General features: G+C 36.3%; 1 pseudogene; it reads right to left on the bottom strand.

Annotated features, from left to right (window-relative positions):
* Positions 1-235: 235 nt before the first annotated feature.
* On the bottom strand, positions 236-370 carry LOC131490659 (small nucleolar RNA SNORA62/SNORA6 family; annotated as a pseudogene).
* Positions 371-17,847: the final 17,477 nt, after the last annotated feature.

The raw sequence follows: 17,847 nt of genomic DNA, 5'->3' as shown, positions 1-17,847 counted from the left end.
CAATCCCTAACAAAGAGACTTTGCAATATTGGGAGGAGCATCTTAACAGAAATCTCCAGTTAAAACCATATAATCCGAACAACTGAAGTATGGGCTAAAAGTGGTGTCACACATCTGGCACTAGGGGACACATAAACTGAGCTGAACTATATAGACAGCAATGTAAATCTAGTTAATGCCAGTCAGAGCAAAATATCATAATTTCAGTTTTAAACACAATAATGTGCTGTTTTTTACTTGTAGCAAGAATTACTATCAATCTCCATTCATTGGGCCAGAGACCCTTGTGGTGTTACCAAAAGCCTTGCCCATCATGTAGCACACTACCTACACTTGTGAGTTCATTATGCCAGATTTTTCATTGTTCAAATTAACTCTGATTATAAGTTAGGGATAAATAAAGTAAACAAGCATGCAAAGTTTGGGGGTTTTTTTCTTTCAGAGAGGAGAAGATTTAATGCACTGTAGGAGTAATTTACTAAATAGTACTTCAGCTTCTTACTAATTAAAGAGTGACTCAGGTCATGCATTTAAGTGCACACAGCCCCAGATATCTCATAAGTCAACAACACTACATAAACAACACCATTTTATCCTGAATTGAGCACGTTGAACACTGGCAAAGTTCAAATTTGCTAGAATCCGTACTTTGTAACCTGCACTCCATTTCAATCATCTCAAGTAAGGAAAGTTTGCTGGCATACATTTTTTTCTTTGTTGATTCTCTGGTATAACACAACTGTTCAGCCACACTAATAACTTTGACAATATCCAAAACTACCTCATCAATTTATGAAAGCAGTAGAGCTTTACTAAGCCATAACTCTTTAATTGGAGTCAAATAGCTGTTTCTTTGACACTAAGTGTTGCCCACCTAGATTTTGTAACCTAATTTCCTTAGCTAATGAGAACAGTGTGTCACAGTAGATAGAAGTTGGTCTGAAAATTAAAGCAGCAAATGTAACGGAGTTTTCTGTTCCAGGGAGAGTTACTTTGAAATCCAATAAGGACAACACTGATTAAAAAGGAGGTAGTTTAGGTTTCATTAGGACTTCCAGCATGTATATTCTTGCATATACAAATGATGAGACCAGTACATAAAGTTAGTCATAATCAAGGAAGCTGTTCACTTATATAATCACTTTCACTCCCAGGTTAATGGTATAGCTGAAAATTGACGTCTAAAAATGGCTACTAAAATAATTCAGGCATCAGGTAAGAATTTGGAGCTGAACAAAGTATAGGATAGTTGCTTATAAAATAGAATATTCAGAATTACACAAAACCATATAACACCATCATTTACAGTTGGAAGCTTGTTGAAGCTCCCTGGGGTATTTTGTAAGTAAAATTAGGCCTTAAGTGTCTGTGAAATTATGAACCTTTGCACGCATTAATTTGCATAAGTATAAATAACTTTCTGAATCTAGATCCAGCCTCTATCACTACCTCTGAATTACAGTGTCAACTTTATCTCAGCAGAGTATTTCAACAAACACCATCAATGAATACTGAGGCCTTTTATGTGCCAAACACTGCTCGTGTGTATGAGCTGACAGCTGAGAGCAGGAATAGACAATAAGTAAGTTTTAAAAAAAACAGACTAAATGATTCCAGATGGTGGCTCATGTAATAAACAATTAAGAAAGTAATAAGTTAGAAAGTAATAGGGTAGGAAGACATACTATAAATAGAGTGGTCAGAAAACCCCCTTCTGGACATAGGACACTTAAGCTGAGAACTTTTAGTTTAAGAAGAACTTTTAGATAAGAAGGAACCATCCATGTGAAGACAATGGAAGAGTGTTCGAGGCTTTTGAAAAATCTGAAATGAATTGGAACATGGCATTCTTGAGGAATAGTAAGAGGGCCAGTGTGTCTCAGTGTAGAAGGTAAGAATGGTAGAAAGGAGTTAAGGTCAGGAAGCTAATTTAATAACATGTGGCCCAATCCTAATGTCTACAGGAAGGGAGGACACTAGGGAAGGATAAATTTCTAACTTCCTATCCAGGAGTAGGGAGAAGCAAAAACAGAGCTTCAAGGCTGCTAGAATAGAATGACCTCCTCTGTGCTCCCTTAATATTATAATTATTATTCTTGCTAGAGAAGGGGCCAGCAAGCTTTTTATTTCTCAAGCAGGGGCTGGTAAAAGGATAAGTTACAAATATTTTAGTCTTTAAAGGCTCTTTTTAAACTATTCAATGTTGAGGGCACCTGGATGGCTCAGTTAGTTAAGCATCAGACTCTTTGATTTTGGCTCCAGTCTTGGTTTCATGGTTTGTGAGTTCAAGCCCACCTCAGGCTCAGCACAGAGCCTGCTTGATATTTTCTCTCTCCCTCTCTCTCTGCCCCTCCCTGCTCACTCTCTGTCTCTTAAAATAAATAAACTTAAAAAAAACTATTCAATGCTGCTGTTACATATATGAATGAATGAAGGTGACTGTGTTCCAGTAAAACTATATTTATAAAAACAAGCAGTGGCCACCTTTGACCTGCAGGTTTGCTGATCACTATTCTAAAATCTCTAAAGAATTTAACATCTGTGCAGTTCACTTCCATATCAAAAATATTATCATTCTAATGTAGTATCTCTTTAAGAACACCAGGTTACTTTTATTCTACTGATGCTAACTGAAAAAGAAATTCTCTATGAAAGATTTGAGTTCCAAACATTTAATGCTTAAATTAATTTGCACATCCTCAACTGATACATGTTGTCAAGGAGGCTCCCACACTATGTTTTCATTATCTCACTTTTCCCATCATTCATATAGATGGCTCCTTGGTAATTTCATCCTTCATTTCAAAACTCTTGTTATGAGGCAATAGACCATTAATGCAGCACATAGATCTTCCTGAAATCTAGATGAAGAACTTAATGAAGCTACAGGACACAAAATAATTGCCAGTAGAATACATTTTCCTAAATCCGTTATGGTATTATCAACAGTTTAATGGTAGTATATTTCCATGTAGGCTGTATACCAGGGAAGTATTAATAAAATTATACTATTTACATAAATCACTATATCAGGGAAGAATTATGTGTTTGTCACGACCAAAACACACAAAAAGGAATCAAATGACACTTTTAAAAATGATGATTGAATCCCAAGCTAAGAATATAGAAAAATGGATAATTTCATGGATGAGTTTTAGGTCAGAATAGGTCCATCAAATGCCAATGTTTCTTGCTCCAAAATGTCACTTTGGCTTAACCCCTTGTTTTCTTTTTTCTTTTTTTTTTTTGACATTTATTTATTATTGAGAGACAGAGAGACACAGAGCATGAGCAGGGAAGGGGCAAACACAGAATCTGAAGCAGACTCCAGGCTCTGAGCTGTGAGCACAGAGCCCAATGCAGGGCTCGAACTCACAAACTGCAAGATCATGACCTGAGCTGAAGTCGGACACTTAACCAAATGAGCCACCCAGGCACCCCACTAACCCCTTGTTTTCTTGCGGACAGCTCCTCACTTAGATCAGGTCCTCCTCTCTCTATGCCTGGTATTAAAGTACTTTTTGTTTACCTCTAAGTCTCTTATTTCTAAGTTAGCCTTTTTTCCCCATAACCCCTAGAACAATCTCTAAATAATATTTTCATCAGTATTTTGCCACTTTGCTTAAAACTTTTAGAGTAGCATGCTCACTTATATGTGGAATCTTAAAAACAAAACAAAACAGAACAAAAACAACAATAACAGCATCAAAACTCATAAATACAGAGAACCAATTGGTGTTTGTCAGAGGCAGAAGGTAGGGGTATGGAAAATGGGTGAAGGGGATCAAAAGGTACAAAGTCCTGGGGATATAATGTACAGCACAGCAAGTACAGGTGAAAATACTGTATTGTATATTTGAAAGTTGCTAAGAGAGTAAATATTAAAAGTTCTCATCCCCAGAAAAAAAATTGTAACTATGGGAGGTGATGGATGTTAACTAGACTTATTGTGATTGTTTCACAATATATACAAATATCGAATCATTATGTTGTACATCTGAAACGAATATAATGTTATGTCAATTATATCTCAATTTAAAAAGAGATATAGTAGTGTATTTTATTCCCTACAATCATGATTTTTAAAAAAATAATTATCACAGTTCACTATGTCAAAAAAAAAAATTCTAATTGAGAATAGAGATTTTCCCTAACAAGGTAACCATTTCTTATTCTTATTATTTGCCTACTACACTTAAATCTCATCCTTATTCTAATTCTCTGCTCAGCACAACTTCTCCATAGCCTCTGGTGAACAAATCCTTCCTTGGTCTTCCAGTGGTTAAGCCTTTCCCAACCTCACCAAGCAATAAGTCACTCCCTCTTCTCCCCTGCATAATGGTAAATATACTTCCAGTTTAAGATTATCCCATTGTTTTACAATTATGTGTTTATTCATCTGTCTTTCCCCAAATGAACTACTCACTCTTAGAGTATAGGTTTCACATTCATCTCTTTATTCTTTTTGCCTGGTTCATAGTGGGCACTCAATATATGATTATTGAATAAATTAACACAGTAATCAGCAAAAAAAGTCTTCAGCTATGTCAAGGACTTATGTTCAACTTCACTATCTTGAAGATAAGAATTGCTTCTTCTTCTCCAGTGAGTGTAATTTCCAGAACTAAAACTGACTAAAGATATGCTCTGTAAAATTCTAACTCAGTAGGTCTGAAGGACAGGCTCAAGAATCAACCCTTTGCATTAGCATCCTCGACATTTTGTGGCAGATGGTCCATAGACACCAATTTGAGCAACTCTGAACTACAGTGTAAGTGTAGAACTTGGGTAAATGCCCTCAAGAGAGCACTGGAACAGGTTTAGATGCACTGTAGCCCTATATTATGGTTAGCTTCATGCATGGATGGATATATGAAATAACAGCATTTTCATTCAGATTTTACTACTGATTTATCTTTTTAAGTGGATTTTATTTTTACTGAAAATGTATTGGTTGATTTACATTCTGGGAAATAATACATAATAAACAAGAAAGAGAAGAGGGCAATATTTGAAGAACTGTAATGTCTCAATGGATAATGTTTGATTAATTTTTTTCTTTTAATTTTTTTGCTATTTAATGTTTATTTATTTTTGAGAGAGAGAGAGAGGCAGAGCGGGGAGTGGAGGGGTGGGAAAGAGACAGAGACACAGGATCCAAAGCAGACTCCAGGCTCTGAGCTGTCAGCACAGAGACCAATGCGGGGCTCAAACTCAGGAACTGCAAGCTCATGAACTGAGCTGAAGTTGAATGCTTAACAGACTGAGCCACCCAGGCGCCCCAACATTTGATTAATTCTAATGGATTAGCTTTGATATTTTAGGAAAAGGCTTTTTGTGTTTTTTTAATGTTTACTTATTTTTGAGAAAGAGAGAGAGCAGAGGAGGGAGAGAGAGAGGGGGAAAAGGAGAATCCTAAGCAGGATACTGACAGTGCAGACCCCACCGAGGGCTCAAACCCACCAACCCTGTGATCATGCTCTGAGCTGAAATTAAGAGTCAGATGCTTAACAGACTGAGCCACCCAGGCACCCTGGAAAACGTTTTGATTACATTATCTGTCTTAGATTCAAAGACCTCCTAAGTTGTGCTCAAATGGGTGCCAGGGTTTTGTATAGACTTTTGTTCAAGTCCTTGCAAAGGAGTTTTTTTATCCAACTATTTATTCTTCATGATAATGGAGCACTGTTTTTTTCTTCCACAGTCTGTTGGCATGCACTACAGCTAGCTCCCTACAGCAGCTTCTAAGAAGAAAATCGATTCCACCACTAGAAACTGAAGTCTCAGAAATTCTGTCATGTCACATGTCACATGACATGAATTTTTGTTTAATTTTATTTTCATTTTTTTTTAATTTACAGCCAAATTAGTTAGCATATAGTGAAACAATGATTTCACGAGTAGCTTCCTTAATGCCACTTACCCATTTAACCCATCCCCCCCTCCCACAATCCCTCCAGCAACCCTCAGTTTGTTCTCCATATTTATGAGTCTCTTCTGTTTTGTCCCCCTCCTTGTTTTTATATTATTTTTGTTTCCCTTCCCTTATGTTCATCTCTTTTGTCTCTTAAAGTCCTCATATGAAGGATGTTTGTCTTTCTCTGACTGACCAATTTCGCTTAGCATAATATCCTCCAGTTCCATCCATGTAGTTGCAAATGGCAAGATTTAATTCATTTTGATTGCCGAGTATTACTCCATTGTATATATATACCACCTCTTCTTTATCCATTCATCCATCAGTGCACATTTGGGCTCTTTCCATTCTTTGGCTATTATTCATAGTGCTGCTATAAACATGTGCCTCTTCGAAACAGCACACCTGTATCCCTTGGATAAATACCTAGAAGTGCAATTGCTGGGTCGTAGGGTAGTTCTATTTTTAATTTGCTGAGGAACCTCCATACTGTTTTCCAGAGTGACTGAACCAGTTTGCATTCTCACCAGCAGTGCAAAAGAGATCCTCTTTCTCTGCATCCTCGCCAACATCCGTTGTTGCCTGAGTTGTTAATGTTAGCCATTCTGATAGGTGTGAGGTGGTATCTCGTGTTTTGATTTGTATTTCCCTGATGATGAGTGATGTTGAGCATTTTTTCATGTCTTGGTTGGCCATCTGGATGTCTTCCTTGGAGAAGTGTCTATTCATGTCTTTTGCCCATTTCTTCACTGGATTATTTGTTTTTTGGGTGTTGAGTTTGATAAGTTCTTTATAGATTTTGGATCTGAACCCTTTATCTGATATGTCATTTGCTAATATCTTCTCCCATTCTGTCAGTTGCATTTTAGTTTGGCTGATTGTTTCCTTCGCTGTGCAGAAGCTTTTTATTTTGATGAGGTCCCAATAGTTCACTTTTGCTTTTGTTTCCCTTGCCTCTGGAGACGTGTTGAGTAAGAAGTTGCTGCAGCGAAGATCAAAGAGGTTTTTGCCTGCTTTCTCCTTGAGGATTTTGATGGCTTCCTATCTTACATTCAGGTCTTCCATCCATTTTGAGTTTATCTTTGTATATGGTGTAAGAAAGTGGTCCAGGTTCTTCTGCATGTCGCTGTCCAGTTTTCCCAGCACCACTTGCTGAAGACACTGTCTGTATTCCATTGGATATTCTTTCCTGCTTTGTCAAAGATAAGTTGGCCATACGTTTGTGGGTCCATTTCTGGGTTCTCTATTCTGTTCCATTGATCTGAGTGTCTGTTCTTGTGCTAGTGAACAATCCAATTTTTTAAAACTGCCAACAAATTCATCGCAAAAACCACGATCTTCCAAAACAAGTCTGTGTTTTTCTATCTAGATCCAATCAAAGGACCAATTCATTGGAAGAATAATATACTTTTAATATTAAGGAGAAAAAATTTTTGAGACATTTAAGTATAAAATAAAGTTTCTGAAATACATACCTAGGGGACAACCTAGTGCCTTACAAATACCAGACCATGTGAAAGTTTTTACAGGTTCAAAGGAAAATGAGAAAAAGAAGCCCCTTGGACAGGCATCAGTTGCTCCCTATTCACAGAGTCACATCTAGAACAGAGCAAAACCCAAATCAGAGCTAAGTCCCTTCTATCTCTATTAGGAGTTAAGTCTCATAATAGCTTCTATAATTCTTTACAAAATGTACCTATGTCAGGCCACTCTAGGAATAGTATTCTGAAAATGATTGTCCTTAATTAGGTCATCAGTATTGAGTGTTAAAGTCTTTGGTCACCACTAATTGTTATAAACTATGAGACCAAGAGTATAAGTGCTGATGCTGACCACTTCCTGCCAGCACTCTGTCCCTGGATCTCTGAGTGGGACTTCTCCCTGAGTGGAGCTGTAGGTGTGAACATCCCTCCCTGATTCTCTCTTCAGGTTAGATGGTCTGGGAACCACAGATTAACTCATGTCTTAGAATGTAGAAAAGATGTCCAGAAAGAAAGTTGCCCATGGTATAGAAAATATCCAGAAACTAATGGTTATCTATATTTACAAGTGACCAACTTAAGTTCCTATTCTCCTAGTCTCTTCCACTAGATCCCATAGTAGTATAAAAAATAATTCAAAAATATCATTATTATTTCATAATATCCCATCTTATTCTGACTTGATTTAAGGTAGCCATGAACTGACACTTGGTAAGCACCTGTACATCATACAGTCTGTCTTAGTACTTTGCATATTGTCTCACTTATCCTAACAATTTGTTATATTTTAAATTTTCCATTTTATAGATGCTGATATCAAGGCTTCCTGAGATTAGCCTGAATATTACACAGAAGTAATATCTGGATTGAAACCTACATCTGTTAGACTTCAGCTTATTATAGCACCATACATTCAACACCTCAAAAAACTAAATCTCTATATGAGACTCTTGGGTAAATCTATTTCTGCTGGCCTAAAAGCTGACTCAGGTATCAAGAGCAACATAAGAGGCCAAAATGACCTGTCATGTACCTACTGCGGCAAGAGGAACCTACATGGACAAGGTTGTAATCATTCAAAGCATTTGGGATTTTTTTTTCCTTTGTATGTAAATAATTTCAGACACATAGTGAAAAGTCCATCTTATTAGTTTTCAATCAAACAATGTGTGATTAAAACTTGTATTACTGCCAAGTGATAGCATTCAACTTGAACATACATTTCCCCCTAAGAGTCATCTCTAAATTACTTCTATATCTATTTATGTAATCTTTCATGAGAGGACAAAAATTTTGCAATATTGAAGATATTCATAAGAAAATGCCACAGGCTATGTTGGTAATTTTAAGAGAAAAGCTTGGAAAATGACCCAGACCATAACAGTATCGGTGGAATAGGTACTTAGCATTCTAACATGACTAATTTGAAAGATATTTATTTAAAAGTAAAAGTTCTAGTGTATTTTGGTGTTTTAGAAAATATACCATGGTTAATAATAATATTGTTCTATTGATTTCATGACTTGAAGTTAAATTCAAATGCTAAAAATTACTAGTTCCAGAGTCTCATGGAATGATAATACAATTGTAAAGATGATGGGGGGAAAAAAAAACAATTGTAAAGATGATGAGAGAGACAGAGACCAAGAGAGATTATTCAGCATAAACAAACATCACCTAGGTTTTCCTTTGAAAATTTTGTTTTTAGGGGTGCCTGGGTGGCACATTCCAGTATGTATATGCCTTTTGATTTCGGCTCAGTTCATGATCTCATGATTCATGAGATCAAACCCTGCGTTGGGCTTTGCGCTGACAGTGTGGAGCCTGCTTGGGATTCTCTCTCTCTCCTTCTTTCTGCCCCTCCCCATTCATGCACTCTCTCACTACTTCTCTCTCAAAAACAAATAAACATTTTTTAATTTGCTTTTATGCCTAATAAGTCTTTTTTTTCTTTAATTTTGAGAGAGACAGCGCGAGCAGGGGAGGGGCAGAGAGAGGGAGAGAAAGAGAATCCCAGGCAGACTCTGTGCTGCCAGTGCAAAGCTAGATGTGGGGCTCAAACCCATGAAGCTGGGAGATCATGACCTGAGCCAAAATCAAGAGTTGGATGCTTAACCGGCAGAGCCACCCAGGCACCTCTTATGCCTAATGAATCTTGACTGCCATTTTAATAAAAGCAAGTAATCTGTTATTCATAGACCATAAATAAGTACTAAGTATGCATTTATACCAGTTTTTGTGATGTCAGGACACAAGGATATAAGAATTCTAGCTAAAATTGTAGTGCTAGAATGAAGAAAAGGAGAAACATGCTGCATACTCTGGCACAGTCTGGACCCATCCATACATGGTACCTCTACAGCCATGTCTTCTTCTAAGAAAGTCACTCATAACTGATCATAGATTTTTTTTTTCCCAAGCTAGTCCTCAGGGTGCCTTACAACTGTTCTCAGCATAACAACCCCAGTTTACACTTTTAGCAGATTAAAGTTGTCATGAAAGATGAAGCGCATCTCCCATCCTAGAAGGTACATGGGCATCATTGACTCTAGAGGAGAAATGGACACCTGAGGTATCAGTTTGCACTCCCTCTACCACCATCACATGTGAACCCACTGGGAGAGACATTACAATAGGTCCCATTCTCAGAGGAAGGGCAGGGCTGAGCACCATGGGTTATTGAATGGTTACTACATTTAGTTCTTAGAAAAACTCTTAGGTCTAGAGATTGTTTTTCTGCATTTTTCAGCTGGGGAAAGGATGTACAAAATGGTTAAGTGAGTTATCTCAGGTCACAGAGCTGGGGTCTGCTACAAACACGTGTAGTTCCTTTCCTCACTAGGTAAGTGGTTGTAATGTGCAAATACAAACTTTATTGATATACATTAAGTTCATATTCACCCATCTCACTAAGTTTTGTTATTGTTTTTACATTTTTTCTCTTGATTAGTTTTATATTTCCCATATGTCCCATAATAGCAGCTGCAAAGAACGATCATCCTACCTTTATCCTTTTCAACTTCTATGCCTCTAATTTCTGTCTTTGGCCTAATTGCAATAGCTGGTGTCTTTAAGCAATATTACCATGATAGCACTGATAGTGGAAATCCTAACCTTGTCCCACATGTTTATGGAAAAACAGTACTGCTTCCCACATCAATATTGATGTTACCTTTGGGATTGAGCCCAATATATTTTTTTATCAAGTTAAGAATATTTTATTTAAGGTTTTAAATCAAGAATGTACACAGACTTTTTTTTTAGCAGCTTTGAGATATAATTCACATGCCATTCAATCTAATGGCTTTTAGTATATTCACAGAATTGTGCAACCAGTAACACTCTGATTTTAGAATCTAATTTAGAATTTGATTTTCTACAGTTCAAAAAGAAACCTCAGACCCATTAGTAGTCACCCCCTTCCTGACCCCAGCCCCACACTAGGCAACCACCTATCTACTTTTGTTTCTATAGCTTTGCCTTTTCTGTATATTTTATGTAAACAGATCATACGATATGTGGCCTTTAATGGATGACTTACATCAAAATGTTTGCAAATGATCACATGATTCACCTTAGATCTATTACCGATCTAAGTACGCTAATATATTTTCTCATTAGAACCACCTTCACATTCTTGGAATGACTTCTTTAAATTGATGACTGAATTACCTTTGCTAGTAATTTATTTAGGATTTTTAAAGGAATATTGTGTTGCATATTGTCTTTTATGATTTTTTATTGTTGTTGGAATTTAGTAACAATGTTTTATGTATACTACTTCATAGGATGGATTTGGAAGCTTTTCATTTTCACCTAGGTTCTGGAGCAATTTAACTAGTACTGGATTTATACCCTGTGAAACACCACAGAGTCCCTTTTAAAGGATTAACTCTTTAACAACATTGTTTCTTCTATGCTAGTCTTTCAAAGTTTTCCTCCCTTTTCTGGAATCTGTCTTGGTAAATTTTATTTTTCTAGAAAACTATCCATTTCAAAATATTTCAAATGTATGTTCGTGAAGCTTAGAAAAACAGCCTCCTATGATTCACTTAATTTCATCTGCAACTAAGGTTATTTTTTTCTCTTGTTTCTTCTTTAGCATGTTTGTGCTTTCTCCCTTTTTCTTGCCTACTTACCTGACATTTATTATTTTTTTAAGACCCAACTCAGATACACATGCTGCTCTACTATTTTTCAGTTTTTTAATTTATTGATTTCTACTTTACCTTACTAATTCCATACTTTGGCTTTCCTTTGGTCTTTTTCTAACTTCTCCAGTTATGTGTTTAATTCGTTTATGATCATGCTTTCTTATTCATTAATATAAATACATAACATTTTATCCTCTGACCCTTACTATCAACTGTAAACCCCTGTGCTGTTATGTAGTATTTTCATCATCAATGAAATTATCACTCTATTTCATGAATTATAAATTATGAATTTTATGAATTATTGAAGAGGAAATGTCGACATTTCTATGTGAGGGACTTTTTGTATTTATTGATTGATTGAAATATAGTTGATACACAGTGTTACATTAGTTTCAGGTGAAAAAAAATAGTGATTCAACAACTCTATACGTTGTGCTATGTTTACCACAAGTATAGCTACCATCTGTCCCCATGTGATGCTATTACAATACGATTGACTATATTCTCTATATGCTATACCTTTCATCTCCATGGCCTGTTGAGTCCATAACTAGAAGCCTATGCCTCCCACTCCCCTTCACCCATTTTGCCCAACCCCTCAGCCCCCTCTCCTCTGGCAACCACCAATTCGTTCTCTACATTTATTAGTCTGTTTCTGCTTTGTTTGTTTGCTTTGATTTTTAAGATTCCACATATAAGTGAAATCATATGGTATTTGTCTGACTTATTTCACATAGCATAATACCTTCCAGGTCTATCCTTGTGATAAATGGCAAAATATCATTCTCTTTTATGACTAATATTTCACCATATATATATATATATATATATATATGTGTGTGTGTGTGTATTATCACCACATATATTTCATATAAATCATGCACATATCATTTAACATATAAATATATAATATATAGCACATATATACTATCTATAATATATATGAAATATACAATAAATCATTGTGAGATATATGTGTGTGTGTGTGCGTATATATACACATATATGACATATACAATAAATCATTGTGAGATATATATGTGTGTGTGTGTATACATACATATATATATCTCACAATCCATTAATCTATGGATTTATTCGTCTCTTTATCCATTCATGTACCAATGGACACTTGGGTGTTTTGTAAACCTTGGTTATTGTAAATAATGCTGTGATAAACATTGGGATGCACATATCTTTCTGAATTAGTGTTTTTGTTTTCTTTGGGTAAATACTCAGTAGTGGAATTACTGGATCATATAATGTTTCTATTTTTAATTTTTGGAAGAACTTTCATATTCTTTTCCAAAGTGGTTGAACCAATTTACATTCCAACCAATAGTGCATGAGGGTTCCTTTTTCTTGTGGTGGGACTTTTTGATTTTCTGATTTTAAGTTCTAATTTACTGCATTCACATCACGCAATTTTGCCTAAATTCATTTTATTTTATGATAGCTATTGAAGTTTCCTTTGAGGCATACAATATAAAGAGTAGAGTAGAGTAGAGTCACATTCCTTGTGACTATCCTAAGGCAGCTGAAAATAAGGCATATTACCTATTTTTAAGGGATAAAGTTCAATATGTATATCAAGTAAGTCTGCCTCATAAATCTATCTTGTACTTCTATTTTTCATATCCCTAGTGTTTTTAATCCTTAGTTATTTTGCTCACTTGATTTTTTTGGTCCCTTTAATTCGTTATGGACAGAAAAAGATGAGTTAAAATCTATTATGACCACTGTGTTTCTAATTCTTCTTATAATTTCCTAGCATTTCCTTTATGAATGTTGATTTTATATTATTTAGGCCCTAACATTTATAACTGTTGTATATTTATTGGAAAGTGTGCCCATTGGTAGTAGTGGTTCCTTTTTTTGATGTATTTATTTTTTGCCATAAATTATATATAACTAGACCCAATTCTCAATGTTAATCCTTCTGCCATTATTTTCTTCTCATCATTTGGAAAACTAAAGCTCATCCTCTCATTATTTCTTCCAGAAAAATTCATGAGAACAATATTCTCTAAGTTCTTGCATATTTGATGTACATATATGCTGTCTTTACATTTGAATGACAGTTTGTCTGAATACAAAATTTGAGGGTCACACTTCTTTTCCTTGAAGACTAGTAAGACTTGTTCCATTATCAAATACTGCTATAAAACAATCTAAAGACAGGCTGATTTTTTTTTCATTTTAAGTGACTTGATTTTATTGCTTAGCTTCCCAAATGACTACTCTTTAGATCTTTGATGTCTCATTATTATCTGTTTATTTGCTGGCATATACTAAACTGCTGTCAAAAGTTACATAAACTCACTATGTAAGAGCTCAAAAAAGGGTAGAGATTGTTTTCTTGCTAGGGTATCAATATTCCAGGTTAGGATTTAAAGGACTTCAAATCACGTGGTCACTCAGCTCTGGCTTCTTTGATCAATGTAGTCACAACAGCAGCCCATTGGAAGGAATGAGCATGGAGTAACCTCACGGAATGTTATGTGGACTATGTTAAAAATGGGACACATAATTTATGTTCACATGCCATTGACTAGAATGCAGTCGTATGACATAAAAGAGGCCAGAAATGTGTTTAAGTGTCCAAGATGAAAAATTTTAAAAGCTTTAGGTGGACATTATCAATTTTAGCCACAATCTGTTCCTGAGCCACCACATAGGCATGCAAATCCTACTGACCACACATGTAAAACATTCACTCCTCCCCAAGGGAAACACCCCAACATTATTCACCAATTGCATCTAATTCAAAGTCTAGGATTTCTGCATGATTTCTAGCCATTTAGGCCCAATTCTGGTTCCTTAAGGATTAATAATCTACAGAGTAAAAATACAAGTTATCTATCCTCCAGTCTCACAAAGAAAAACACATCTAATATGCAATAATGGAGTACAGACAAGATAACCACAATAACAATCTCCATTTAGAAAAGGAAAGAATAAGGGACGCCTAGATGGTTCAATCAGTTAAGCATATGACTTTTGATTTCAGCTCAGGTCATAATCTCACAGTTTGTGAGTCTGAGCCCCGCATTTGCTCTGTACTGACAGTGCAGAGCCTGGTTGGGATTCTTTCTCTCCCCTCTCTCTCTCTGCCCCTACACCACTTACTCTCTCTCTCAAAATAAAAAAAAAAATTTTTTTAATTAAAAAGGAAGGGAAGAATGAGAAACACACAGTAGTCATAGCAATGATGGAATCCAGTTGGGTAAGCATTGTGAAGTCTTAGCAAAGTTGGAAGTTTCTCAATTATACCTGCTCTCTCTGAAGACTTTGCTGTTTCCCAAATCCTCTTGCCCCACCCTCCAGAAGATTCTTTTTTGCCCCTTATCCATGGCCATATCTGAAGTGAACACTGGGAAGTATGACCCCCTTGGAAACTGTACAATGAAAGCAATGTGAGCTAGGATATAATACATCAAGGCCCAGCCCATACCCTTTCTATGGGCTATAATGGCAACCATGTGAACCACAGCAAAGGATTAATGATAATGTTGACTGGGCAAGTATCAGTAGGCTTTGGTGGAATAAGAATCCTGAATCCCTCAACAATTATGTGGAAAAGTGGTCCTCTTTCCTGAACTTGGAACATTTGACCTTAACCATTAGAAGAGAATTCCTTTGTATTTTGAATGTATTTGTTATAATAATCTAGCCTCTACTAATTAATATACAAATTAGTAACAGGAATGGGATAATACCATAACTCTGACTTAAAATATATGATACTGGTTTCGTGGTTAGGCAGTTGGTAGTAAAGAAACAGACATTATAAGCTAAAAAGCTGGAGACCCATGCTGTGCTGGGGAAAACCATTAAATATGCTTCATTCCACTGAATAAAACCATGACACATGGCCACTCCCAAACTAAGCAGAGAAGTATGATCTAGCTCTGTGCTCAGGAGTAGGAAGAAAAGGTTTGGTAGTCAGCAGTCTCTGGTATACCATTCTGTATTTTTTTTTTTTTTTGAGACTTGGTATGCCCATTTACTCTGCAGATTTAATGCTTTTGTTCATAAAGAGTATTTTCAGAATTCTTTATTCTGGTCTAATATTTCTATTTTCTTCTTCAGGGCTTCCATTTAAACTTACATTTTATTTGCCTTGAGTATGTTCAATATCTACACCTACATTCAATCCAGGCCACTTATAAAGGGGCTAAGCTATCAAGAAGTATTCCATGAAAAGAATTATTTTGGAAAATTCATGAAAGTTTTCACAGGAGTTACTACACAAATGATAAAGAAAACTAAGCAGTTGTGGATAATATTATGTACCTGGTAGATTCATATACTGATACTCAATCTTGACCTGATGCTTTATTATCATTACTTTATACTTAATTTTTCAAAACATGACACACACTTAAAAAAATAAATCTTCTGAGGCAACATTCTCCAAGTAATACAGCATTCCCCCAATTTGTCCACTCTGAACACAAAAACCTTGGCTACAAAACGTGAGTATAATATATCTGTAGTAATTACACCCTATGAAGTTAACAAAAGAGGCATTGAGAACAACTAAATGACTCCCATGAAAAAAAGAACAAAATGGAGACCAAATTACCAAATAAGCAAATATGTATAAAACTATGAATGCTACAGTAGGATTGAGATATGAATGTTCTCATAACAATCTACTTATTTTAAATAAGCCAACCAAGGCTATCACAACAGGGTCTATTCTGGTTCTCTGGATTTTTCTTTTTTGCTCACTGGCAACTTTCTCCTATTCCTTTTCTGTATGTCTACCAAATTATTCTAAGTGGAGACATGACTCTCCTATGCCAGATTCTTTGTTATTATTATTTATTAAAATTATTCCAGAGGAGAGGAGCCAAAATGGCGGAACACCATGGAAGCTTTTTGTGTGACTCGCGCCCATGAAATACAGCCAGACCAACACTAAACCATCCTACACACCTAGAAAACCGATTGGAACATTAACACAACAACCTGCACAACCTGAACCACAGAATTCAGCAGGTACACAACACAAAGAGCTGAACTTGGGGAGCAAGAAGCCCCGAAAGATAGGGAACCCCTTTTGTGGGCGGAGAGACGCCGGAGACTGGGGAGGAGGGGAGCATACGGGAAAAGCACACCTCCCCAAAAGCAGCTGGAGAGAAAGTGGAAAATTGGAAACAGCTGCAGGAACTAAACTAAAAAGGGAGAAAGGAGAAAGGAGAGGGTTTAAATGCCATTAAGATTGTAAACAAGGGGAGCTCAAAGGCTGCAACTCTGCAGCTTGATACCTGGTAATGCTCTGGTGGGAAAGGTGAATCCCCAGGAACAGAGTGGGGTCCGGGAGGTTCTCAGGCCACATGGGGAAAAGCGGTTCCACTGCTGGAAGGACATTTGGTAGAGACTGTTGAAGCCACCTGGAGCAGGTCAAAGCTGCAGTCCTCTGGAAGTAAGGGGCCGGGGAAAATAGCTGCATCTGAGACAAATCTTGGGAGAGAGGTACTGCCTGGGGCATAGTCATGGAGAGTGGAAAAGCGAGAGTGAACGAGAGCTGAAGACAGAAGACCGGTGCACGATTTCTGATCCGGGAAAACACACTGGGTGGCTGGGTGGCGCCATTTTTCACCACTCCCGTGTATGCGCACCAACAAGCACCGCAACAATCCACCCCAGTAGGCTAGCAGCGCCATCTAGGGGAGAGCGGAGCTGTTACACCGAGCCCTGCCCAACTGGGCCAACTTCGCTCAAGAACAAAAACCTTACTGCCGGCTTAATTTATGGACTCTAAAGAGCTACATGGACTGACCACTAGGGGAAAACAAAGCAATTTCAGTCCTAATTCAATCTGTTAGCAGGTTCATCTATTCAACTTTTTTTCTCTCTCAGTTCTTTTTTCTCTTTTACAATTCTTTTTCTTGAACATAGAAAGAGAAAAAACTCATTTTTATTTTCAATTTTTATTAAAAATATCTGTCTTTAATTTTTTTACTATTTTTTCTACTTTTATGTAAATTTTTTCAAATTCTACTTTACTTCCATCATTTTATTTTAGCCTACTACAGTGTACTCACCTTTTCAAATTTTCGAACAATTTCCTTTTTTCTTTTTCTTTTTTTCTCTTTTTCATTTTCTTTAATGAAGAAAAAGAAAAACTTCATTCTTACTCTCAATTTCTTTTAAAATATTTTTATTTAATTTTTATTCCTATATTTTTGGCTTTTATGTAAATTTTTCAAATTCTATCTTACTCCTATCATTTTATTTCAGTCTACTACAGTGTATTCACTTTTTCAAATTTTCAAACGAT

This window comes from Neofelis nebulosa, chromosome 11, assembly GCF_028018385.1.
Source record: "Neofelis nebulosa isolate mNeoNeb1 chromosome 11, mNeoNeb1.pri, whole genome shotgun sequence".
Taxonomy (NCBI): domain Eukaryota; kingdom Metazoa; phylum Chordata; class Mammalia; order Carnivora; family Felidae; genus Neofelis; species Neofelis nebulosa.
Note: the sequence above shows the minus strand (reverse complement) of the source record. Positions and strands in the feature narration are given on the sequence as shown.